A 9,171-nucleotide genomic window follows, 5' to 3' on the forward strand; every position below is an offset into this window, starting at 1 on the left:
GCTATATCGAGTTTTCAAAGTAGGCCAACTCCTTCACCAAGGAAATTGGTTCACCAGGGACTAGGCTCAACAAAAATTTCATCACCTCGTGGAGGCTCTACACGCAATGGGGACCATTGATTCCTAAGGAGGGAGGACTGATTCAGGTGGATATTGGTGGCCACCCACATATTCCACCTAGACCTCCAGTTGGTTTCAAGAGTTTCCCTGTTTATAGCAACATTTATTATTTTTAGCATTTTTTCGAGTCGTGAACTTCTGGAGTAGATTGGACCCCCTAAACGGCATTTTTTTTTTGTCTTAAGCATGCCCATAGCCATTACGGTTAGGGCTTGTATAAAATATTGTATTACTTGGAAATATCTTTCCAACGAGGTATTGTACGCACCAAACAGAGATAATATGACCAAGTTACGACCCATGGAAGTTGGTTGCCCAACTAACCCCAATGGGGCCCACAAACTCTTGGTGTTCCATCTCTTGGGGTTAGGGTTTTTGTTGTTTAGGGTTTTCCCTTGTTGTTCAATAATAAAAAGGCCCTTGAGCCTCATTATAACACAGTTCATAGGCATGTAGTGACCACATCTCTTCTCAGAGATAAGCTAGCATCGCCCGAGCTAGTTTATCTCCATTTATATCTGTAAGCATATTTCAGTTCTTTGAGATTAATGAAATGAAGTTTTATTTTTGTTGCTTCTTTGTGTTCATGTGTTTATGTGTATTTTGTTGCATTCCTACATAACTCTAGATCACCAAATCACTCTGGCAAACTCTAAAAAGCAAGTTGCTATGAAAAAATAGGCTAGACAGATCCAAAATGGCTATGAATCCCCAAAAATGCAAAATCATGAATTCTTCAAAAGCGAATCCAGTAACATCTTGATTATATGGTGTCTTTAATCTTAACAATCTATTATTATTATCGATATTGTTCATATTGTTATGTCAAAAATGAATCAGATTCACCAAACATTTGGATAAGATTAAAAATATTACAATAAACCAAATAATTAAGCTTCAGTGTAAATTTAGAAAAAACAAAATTTCTATTAATTTTTCTAACCCTTGAAACCTATAATCAATAAACTTTTTTCAAGACATAACAACAAAATAACAACAAAATAATGCCATCAACAATAATAAAGTCGTAAAAATGAAAATTACGACAAGTGATCCCTATGTATTTAACAAAAATTGTTATTACATCTTACGTTTTAATTATTTCTTTTAATATTAACCTTTACCATATGAGTAAAGAGGCAAGCTAGTGTCAAAAATATTATGATATCAATAATAGTTAACGTTAATGTTGGATTTTAAAGTAAATTTTGATTGTAACATCATATGTATTATTTTTGTTATTATTATAATAATAATATACATTGTTTTAATATGAATATGTATTATTATTGCTGATGACATTATTTTAGTGATATGTCTTAAACAAACTCTCCTAGCAACATATCACCAAAAACCGTGGTGGAAAACGCACCATGTTAAAATGAAAATGTGTATTTTTAATGCATAATCACCATAAATACAGCTTCACTAGCCAGCAATCAAACCAACCGTATGCAAAATGGCCCTGCCACTAGCCTTGGAAAATTAACCCATTTGATATGATGGAGATCGATGAATGATGGGAATTTATTTTTGTTTCGTTAATCTAATATTGAGCAATAACATATTTAATTTGATAGTTAAAGGTAGAAAAATCAATTAAAATATTGTGAAATAATATTAAATTTCAATATGTAATGTTAAATTATGAAAATTTTAGAAATTTTTTTAGTTAACCCCAAACTAATATGAGTTTGACCAAAAACTCAATGTAATATCTCACTGCTTACGATAAGGATAACAATAACAACATGCATTACAACAACCAAATATACTTCCTTTACATGTAACTAAACATCCCACTTTAAACATATAACACAGAATAATATATTCTTCCTAGCTTACAATTTCAAAAACATTTACTTTATCATAAACAAAACATGTTGCAAATAATTAAGACATAATGAAAGAGATCACATTTATCTTTCTAAATAATCTAACTTTGATAAAAATTCAACATACTTATATCAAAATATATTAGTGTATCTTACAATTATAAAATATTTTTTATTTATTTATTAAAATCCCTTAATCGTATATTATCGTAAAAAACCTCATCATAATATTTATAAAGGCGTAGTCTAACTTATAGACGAAATAATTTTTTTCCCCGAATTCACTAAAATCTGGCAATACAATTTCAAGATTTTTTGTTGTCTAAAATACATTTTTGAATGAATAAATGGATTCAGCACCTGAAAAACCCTTTGGGCACTTGAATTATGCAGATTAAACAATTTAAACTCAATTTTTTAAAAATCCTATGGGATTTTGATTAAAATAAACCAGAAAAATTGTCGTGAAAAAATCCATTTCATCTATAAATTAGACTACGCCTATTTATAAATATATGTTATGTAAAAAGTGTTTAATATAAGTTACTTTTCACTTTGCATTACGTTCTCGGAAACTTATAAAAAAATATTATTTCATTAAATTCCTTCAAACTTTTTAAAAGGTTTTATTATTTAATATAATGGCTTTTTAATTTAAATGTCATGTGTTTCTTGAATTTATTCATGTTTTTGTTCTCAACTTCATTCTTTTTTATATGTTTTTTAAGTTTGATGGGACTACATCTCATCATGACCAAAATTAAACTAGTGAGATTGCATCAAAAAATGTTTTCACAAAACATTCCATCACCATCCATCCAAAACTCATAGAATATTTTTTTTAATGTATTATTTAAATGAAATCTGATAATTGAATAAAATTTTATTTAACATTTTAAATAAATTAGATTTATTCTATTAAAAAAATAGTTTTATGAAAGTGAAAGAGGAAGCGTAATTTATCATTCTCGAGAAGTTTGGAAAAGATTGAGAATGTTTTTCTTCATTTCACATTAAGGAAGAATTTTCAATGACATTTACATCGAGATTGGGATTACATTTATAGTTTAAGTTTGACTTGTTCATGTATAAATTGGAAGCGAAATATATTATATAATATATAATAATTAGCGAAATATATTATATAATATATTATAATTATGAAAAGAGTTATGATATAATATTATATATATATATGTGGTTATATTGTTTTTATAATTATTCAAAGTAGGTTATATTGTTTTTAGTTTATTATATAATATATTATAATTATGAAAAAAAGTTATGATGTATTATTATAATTGTGGATATATTGTTTTTATAATTATTTAAAGTAGGTTATATTGTTTTTAGTTTATGATTAAAAAATTTTGACAGTTATTAAAATTAAAAAATAGTATAAAGTTTTCATAATGTTTTTCGTAAATTTATATTACAACAAATTTTTGGAAATAAAAAATTATTTTTTAATTTTTTTATAAATAATTTTTAATTTTTTTTTATAGATAATAAATTAATTTGAAATTTTTTTATGTAATTTATAAATAATAAATAATTATTATATATAAAGAAATAATAATAATAACTACACAAGAAATATGTCATAAGTACAATAATGATATGGGATTGGATTTTAGGGATTTCATATGTGTTATATGCATTTAAGTGTTTAGATCTGTGAAATTTGCATACAGTAATCAATGAGGTCAGTGAGCTTCATAAATTTTGAAATGTGACTGTTGGGGTTTAATAAATTTTGATATTAAATAGGGATGGATTAATAAGTTTTGAAATGCGGCTATTGGGTTTAATAAATTTTGAAATATGCGGTTATTGGGTTTAATAAATTTTGAAATTGCGGTATGAGATTAACAATTTTGAAATATAATCATTGAGTTTCATAAGTTGTTGAGCTTAATAGCTACATTTTTATTCTTGCTAATGATAGGTTATATTATTTTCGGTTTATGGTCAAAAAGTTTTGACTTCTATTAAAACCAAAAAATACTATAAAGTTTTTATAATGTTTGTCATAAATTTATATCAAAATAAATTTTTGAATATATATATCTTCTTATTTTTTATTGGTGTTGAATATTGATTTGACAATGTTTAGGGTTGGCCGGAGTGGGGTGGATAATATATAGCCCTTAAAAACAATTGGTGTATAGATTCGCTTCGGGTCTAGGAACAACAACAAGCAATCAAGCTAAATTTTGGGCATTATGGAAAGGGTTGCACATCGCAATAAGCAAGGGGATAAAGAAAATTAAGGTTTTGGGAGACTCAATGGTTGTCATCTGACAGATCACCAAAGCGATATCAAGACGTAATAACTCTAGCCTCCCCTCAATTGTCCATAGGATCTCCTTGCAATGCTTAAAATTTTAAGAATTTTCCTTCCAGCATATTTTGAGACACTTAAATGGTGAGGCAGATAAGTTTGTTAAGTTGGGATCATAGCTTGAGCAAGGAATCATTGAGAAACATGATGGAGTAAAAGTTATGGTCCCAATTCCGTGAAATCGTAATGGAGTTAATGCATCAATTCTGGTGGTCGCTTCGAATGTACCCTGAGTAAATAAAAACAAAGGAATTAAATGAGAAATTCTAGGTGGATTTCCACTTCTTTAGCTTTGTCCTCTCGATAGGTCATTTGCATGGTTGGAGTGAGCACTCCACGTTACATTCCCTACACGAAGGAGATTACAGTTGGTACAATCGGCTAGGAGGAAGGTTGTGTATTAATGAGATTCAGACCCTTCGCCTTATGTTGAATACCTGTTTGAATTCCTTGGAAGCCATGAATATTAATGTCCATGAGAAATTCTTGTGTGAAGATATTTTGTATGGTTGTGGAGAATGATTAGAGTTCTCACTTGAGGTTAGAATAAACGACTTTTCTTGGGGTCCAACATCGCTAGAGAGTGCAAACAATGTTAAATAGGTCGGTTTGTCGAGCATTCACCCCAAATCCTTCTCGTCCTCTGTGTGCAATCTAGTGGTTCAGTAACTAGTTAGTTGACATGGATGAAGTCGAGAGCCAAGGCCTAGAAGGGGAGTTGGCCCGTTGGAAAAAAATAGTGGAGAGGTTGCTTAAAATGTTGATGGGAATGTATGAACTCACTGTCAAAAGGTTGAAGCTTGTGGAGCAGGAAAGGGAGGAAAGGTCCAAGCTCATGCATAAAAAAATTTAATGCTTGTAGGCTCGAGTGGATAGAAAGTTCGTTGGTCTGGAGGGGGAGTTGTTGTTGTTGAAGAATCTATCTTATGAAATCAATAGGAATGTTGAGGATGAAGACTGGTAGGGTTTCAACAATTCGGCTCTGGATGCATTGAAGGTCAACGTCGAGGGAGCATCACATGGTGAAGGCTAGTCGTGTAGCAAGCATGAAGTAACAGGGAAGAAGACTGGAGTTGGCCCCTTTAGGGTGCCTTAGTTAAGATGTTATATGCACTGTAAATTTGAACCTTTATTTTGGTCAATTTTGTAAAGTCTATGGGAGGTTTCAGTACAAAATTGTAGAGCAAAAATGTCGTAGAGGCAAAAAAAAATATTGTGGTTGTATTGGAATGTTGAAGTAGCTTAAATAACCAAAAAATATAAATAGTTCTCACCATGAAAACCAACTCTTATAATATAAAAGATAATATATATATATATATATGACAATTTTATGTGGTTTAAAATACATTTGTCATAAAATAATAATAGTAGTAATAAAAACTTTTAATTACACGTACTCATGGGGTTAATCTAGTTTGATGTACAACCGAAGTATTGTGCGTACTATACTTAGTATTATTATTTCAATACAGTTGTTATATTGGCAAATCAAAGGAGGTTCAACACGTTGAAACAATGGGACATTTTGCATTTAGGAAACCACCAAAGTGGGAAACCTTTCTGCAGATTAATGTGAGGCTAGATCAAATGGAACATACCAATATTTGTGATGGTGATACCCATGCTTTGAACGTACATTCTCCATTATTTTAGCTCTTTTCAGAAATCCAAAACCAAATCATGGTAGAGTTAGAATAATTATTTTCCTATTCGTTGCAACAAACTTCTCCCAATTGCTTGAATTTAGTTTTGTTTCCAGTGAGAATACTCCAAATTGAACTGCAAACATCAACAATTTCCATTTTGTTTCACTGACATTCATCTTTAATACTTAATTTTACGATTATTGCATTTGATATATGACCAAAGCTAAAATTGCTTTCCAGCACATCAACGTTTTTAAAGCTTTGTAGATTTACAATTAATGTGTTTTACATAGAATCATAGTTTTTCCAAGCCTGATGCCAAAGACTCTTACTAGCAAATCCATTTAACTCTATGATTATATGATCCAATCTGAGGGAATTTATGAACAATGAAGCAAATTCATTATCCCTAGTGGTTGCCATAGTATTGGGTGCAGGGTTGGAATTTAGTAACAATGTTGTACTGCAATTTTGATGATCTGCACATTTATCAAATGGAAATGGCATTTTTTCCTCTTATTATACATGCTCCAAGCAAGATATATTGTGTTCAGTTTTGCATTGACCATATATTAGTTTCCTTTTGACCAAAAATATTTGAAACTTATCTAAAGTTAAACATTATCAACTGAATTTTAGTATTTTTAAACAATATTTAAATTGATTTATCTGAAACACTATTGGTTCACCTCTTATTTTGTAATGATGGCAAATGTACTCCCATCATTAATGTGTACTATACAACCTTTTTTTGTTTTTCCAAAAAAATGATTGTACAACCTAACCTATAACCTCCACTAATTTATCTTCACACTAAAATTTTGTTAAAAATTATATCCGTGAATGAAAGTGTATTCTATGTAGGCTAAAGAGATATATATGCAACACTAATTTATCTTCACACTTATTTTTTTGTTAAAAATTATATTCATGGATGGAAGTGTATTCTATGTACAATAAATATATATATATGCAAAAAGGTTTGTTTTTCAAAAGTCATGAAAACTTTATCCTCATGTTACATTAAAGTTCAATGTTTTTTCCAAGCAGTAAAAATAATATATTTACTTTCTTATTGAGATATTTTGGCTTTGGCATATTATCATAAATGAGTTTTTATATTTTTGTTTTCCAAAATATAATGGTGAACTAAGTGAGGATGGTCATCCCTTGTTAATCATCCTTAATGTGAATAATCATAACTAGCTATTATCTCTCAATTTGGATTACATTAACATTATTATTTAAACAAAACTATTTATTGGAAAACTATTACATTTTTATTTTCATGTAATTTAGTGGTTAATTATTAGTGAGGATGGTCATTTAATGGACATGGATCGTGTGTATAAACATAGCTTGCTACTATTTTTGAAAGGTGTTGTTGTTAAATTTTTTTTATTATTATTAGAGTAAATAAATTTCAGGCCTATCAAATGTTTTTGAATTTGGGTTATTCATTTATTTACAAAAAAAATACTTTGTTATTTTAATGACATTAAAATCTCTCAATAAAAGTTAATTAAAATGTCGGTCATTCATAGTCCGGCCACAGTAAAAGCATTGACAGAAGTTAACCAACGCTAATGTCAAATGAATTTACGCACTGCAATCACCAGTCATGGTTTGGCGAATCATGTCCTCCAATTCGTTGGCCCCCACATTTTTTAGTGACTGCACCTACGACAAAGAGAAAATAAAATATGATGCAGTGTTGTAATCTAATTTTTAATCGAATCACTTCATTTACAATGAATCCATGGCATGCACTATTATCTCAAAACCGGCCAAATGAAAAGTGTGTGATTACATACGTAGATTGAATTCAAGATCTCCAACGGAATTGATTCCATGGCTCGTATTAAATCTACTAATATACATGCATCTTTCTTGCACTCCATTCGCACGTGATACATTCCGTCTTTTGTCGCTTTGCAAATTTCCACAATTTTTCCCTAGGTGTCATTATTAGCAACATAATTTTCTAACTGAACCAACCCAAGCAGAACTAGAATTTCAAAATCAATCTAGCTATGAAGTACAAATAATAAATCAACATCAATATGAATATGAGTATGATGATAATTTTCCAACAAGAGCACCTCAAACATGTGTGGAATTTCAAATTCACAGACCAAGCACAACTTGAATTTCAAATTCATTCCAATTCCAAATTCACATTCATTGTGAAACAAAAAATTGATGAAAATTGTTTTTTTAATGTTTTTAAATTTACATTTTACCTAAATTTATAAAATATTATTTATTTTTTACTATTACTCTTATGTAAATCACTAAAATATAAAATACAACACTCAGTACACTATGAAATTATAAAGTATACTGCCCATTATAAAATAATAAAAACTACATTCTCTTTGAAATAATACAAATAACATTCATAAAGTTACAGGGATAGTACCATGATATCGTCAAATGCATCATGAATATATTTGCAACACAATTTTATAATCAACCCACCATTATCGTCAAATCTCAACCATCCATTAACATACAAACACATTTAGTAAACAACTACCATTTAGAAATGTATTCTTCAAGGCAACTATACTTTGATGACAAGACAAAGTGGTCTAATAAAACAAAATCTTATATATACAAAAAGTTGACTTTATTAAAAATTATAAATGACTTTACTAGTTATAATTGAACATTCACACCAACTTTATTATTTATGATTGAATATTTACACTGCAACAAATAAAATAAGTTAGGATGACACAAATTAGGGGAAAATAATTTCTCCAATTTTGACAAGTACACCATGTGATAATAAAAGTGATACAATTATATATATGTGAAGTCAATATAATTAGATTGATGAAAAGCTTCTAGGACAATTAAATAGTCAAGTTTCATGTTACTTTATTTAATATTTCTTATGTTTATAGTATTAAGTTTTATATTGCATTATTAAATTGTCTAGTTTAATGTTATTTTATTTAATATTTTCTATGGTATTTTGTTTTGTATTGTAAGTTTTTTTGTTTTTTTTTTGTTTTTTTTTTTTTTGGGTTTCTACATGTATCTATATAGGCTTTTATTTTGCCAATTTTTTATAATATTTTACTTTTATTTAGCTATATTTAAACTAGGCAATAGGTACTCGCTACTATGTAGCTTGTTTAACAATGGGTACAATATTATTCTGACTGTATCCGTGTTAGTGTGTTTAAAAAGGGCCAATTATATATTGGATACT

This window comes from Pinus tabuliformis, chromosome 4_2 (assembly GCF_031772625.1).
Source record: "Pinus tabuliformis cultivar Carrire ecotype Pingquan chromosome 4_2, CPIR1, whole genome shotgun sequence".
In the NCBI taxonomy this organism is placed as follows: Eukaryota; Viridiplantae; Streptophyta; class Pinopsida; order Pinales; family Pinaceae; genus Pinus; species Pinus tabuliformis.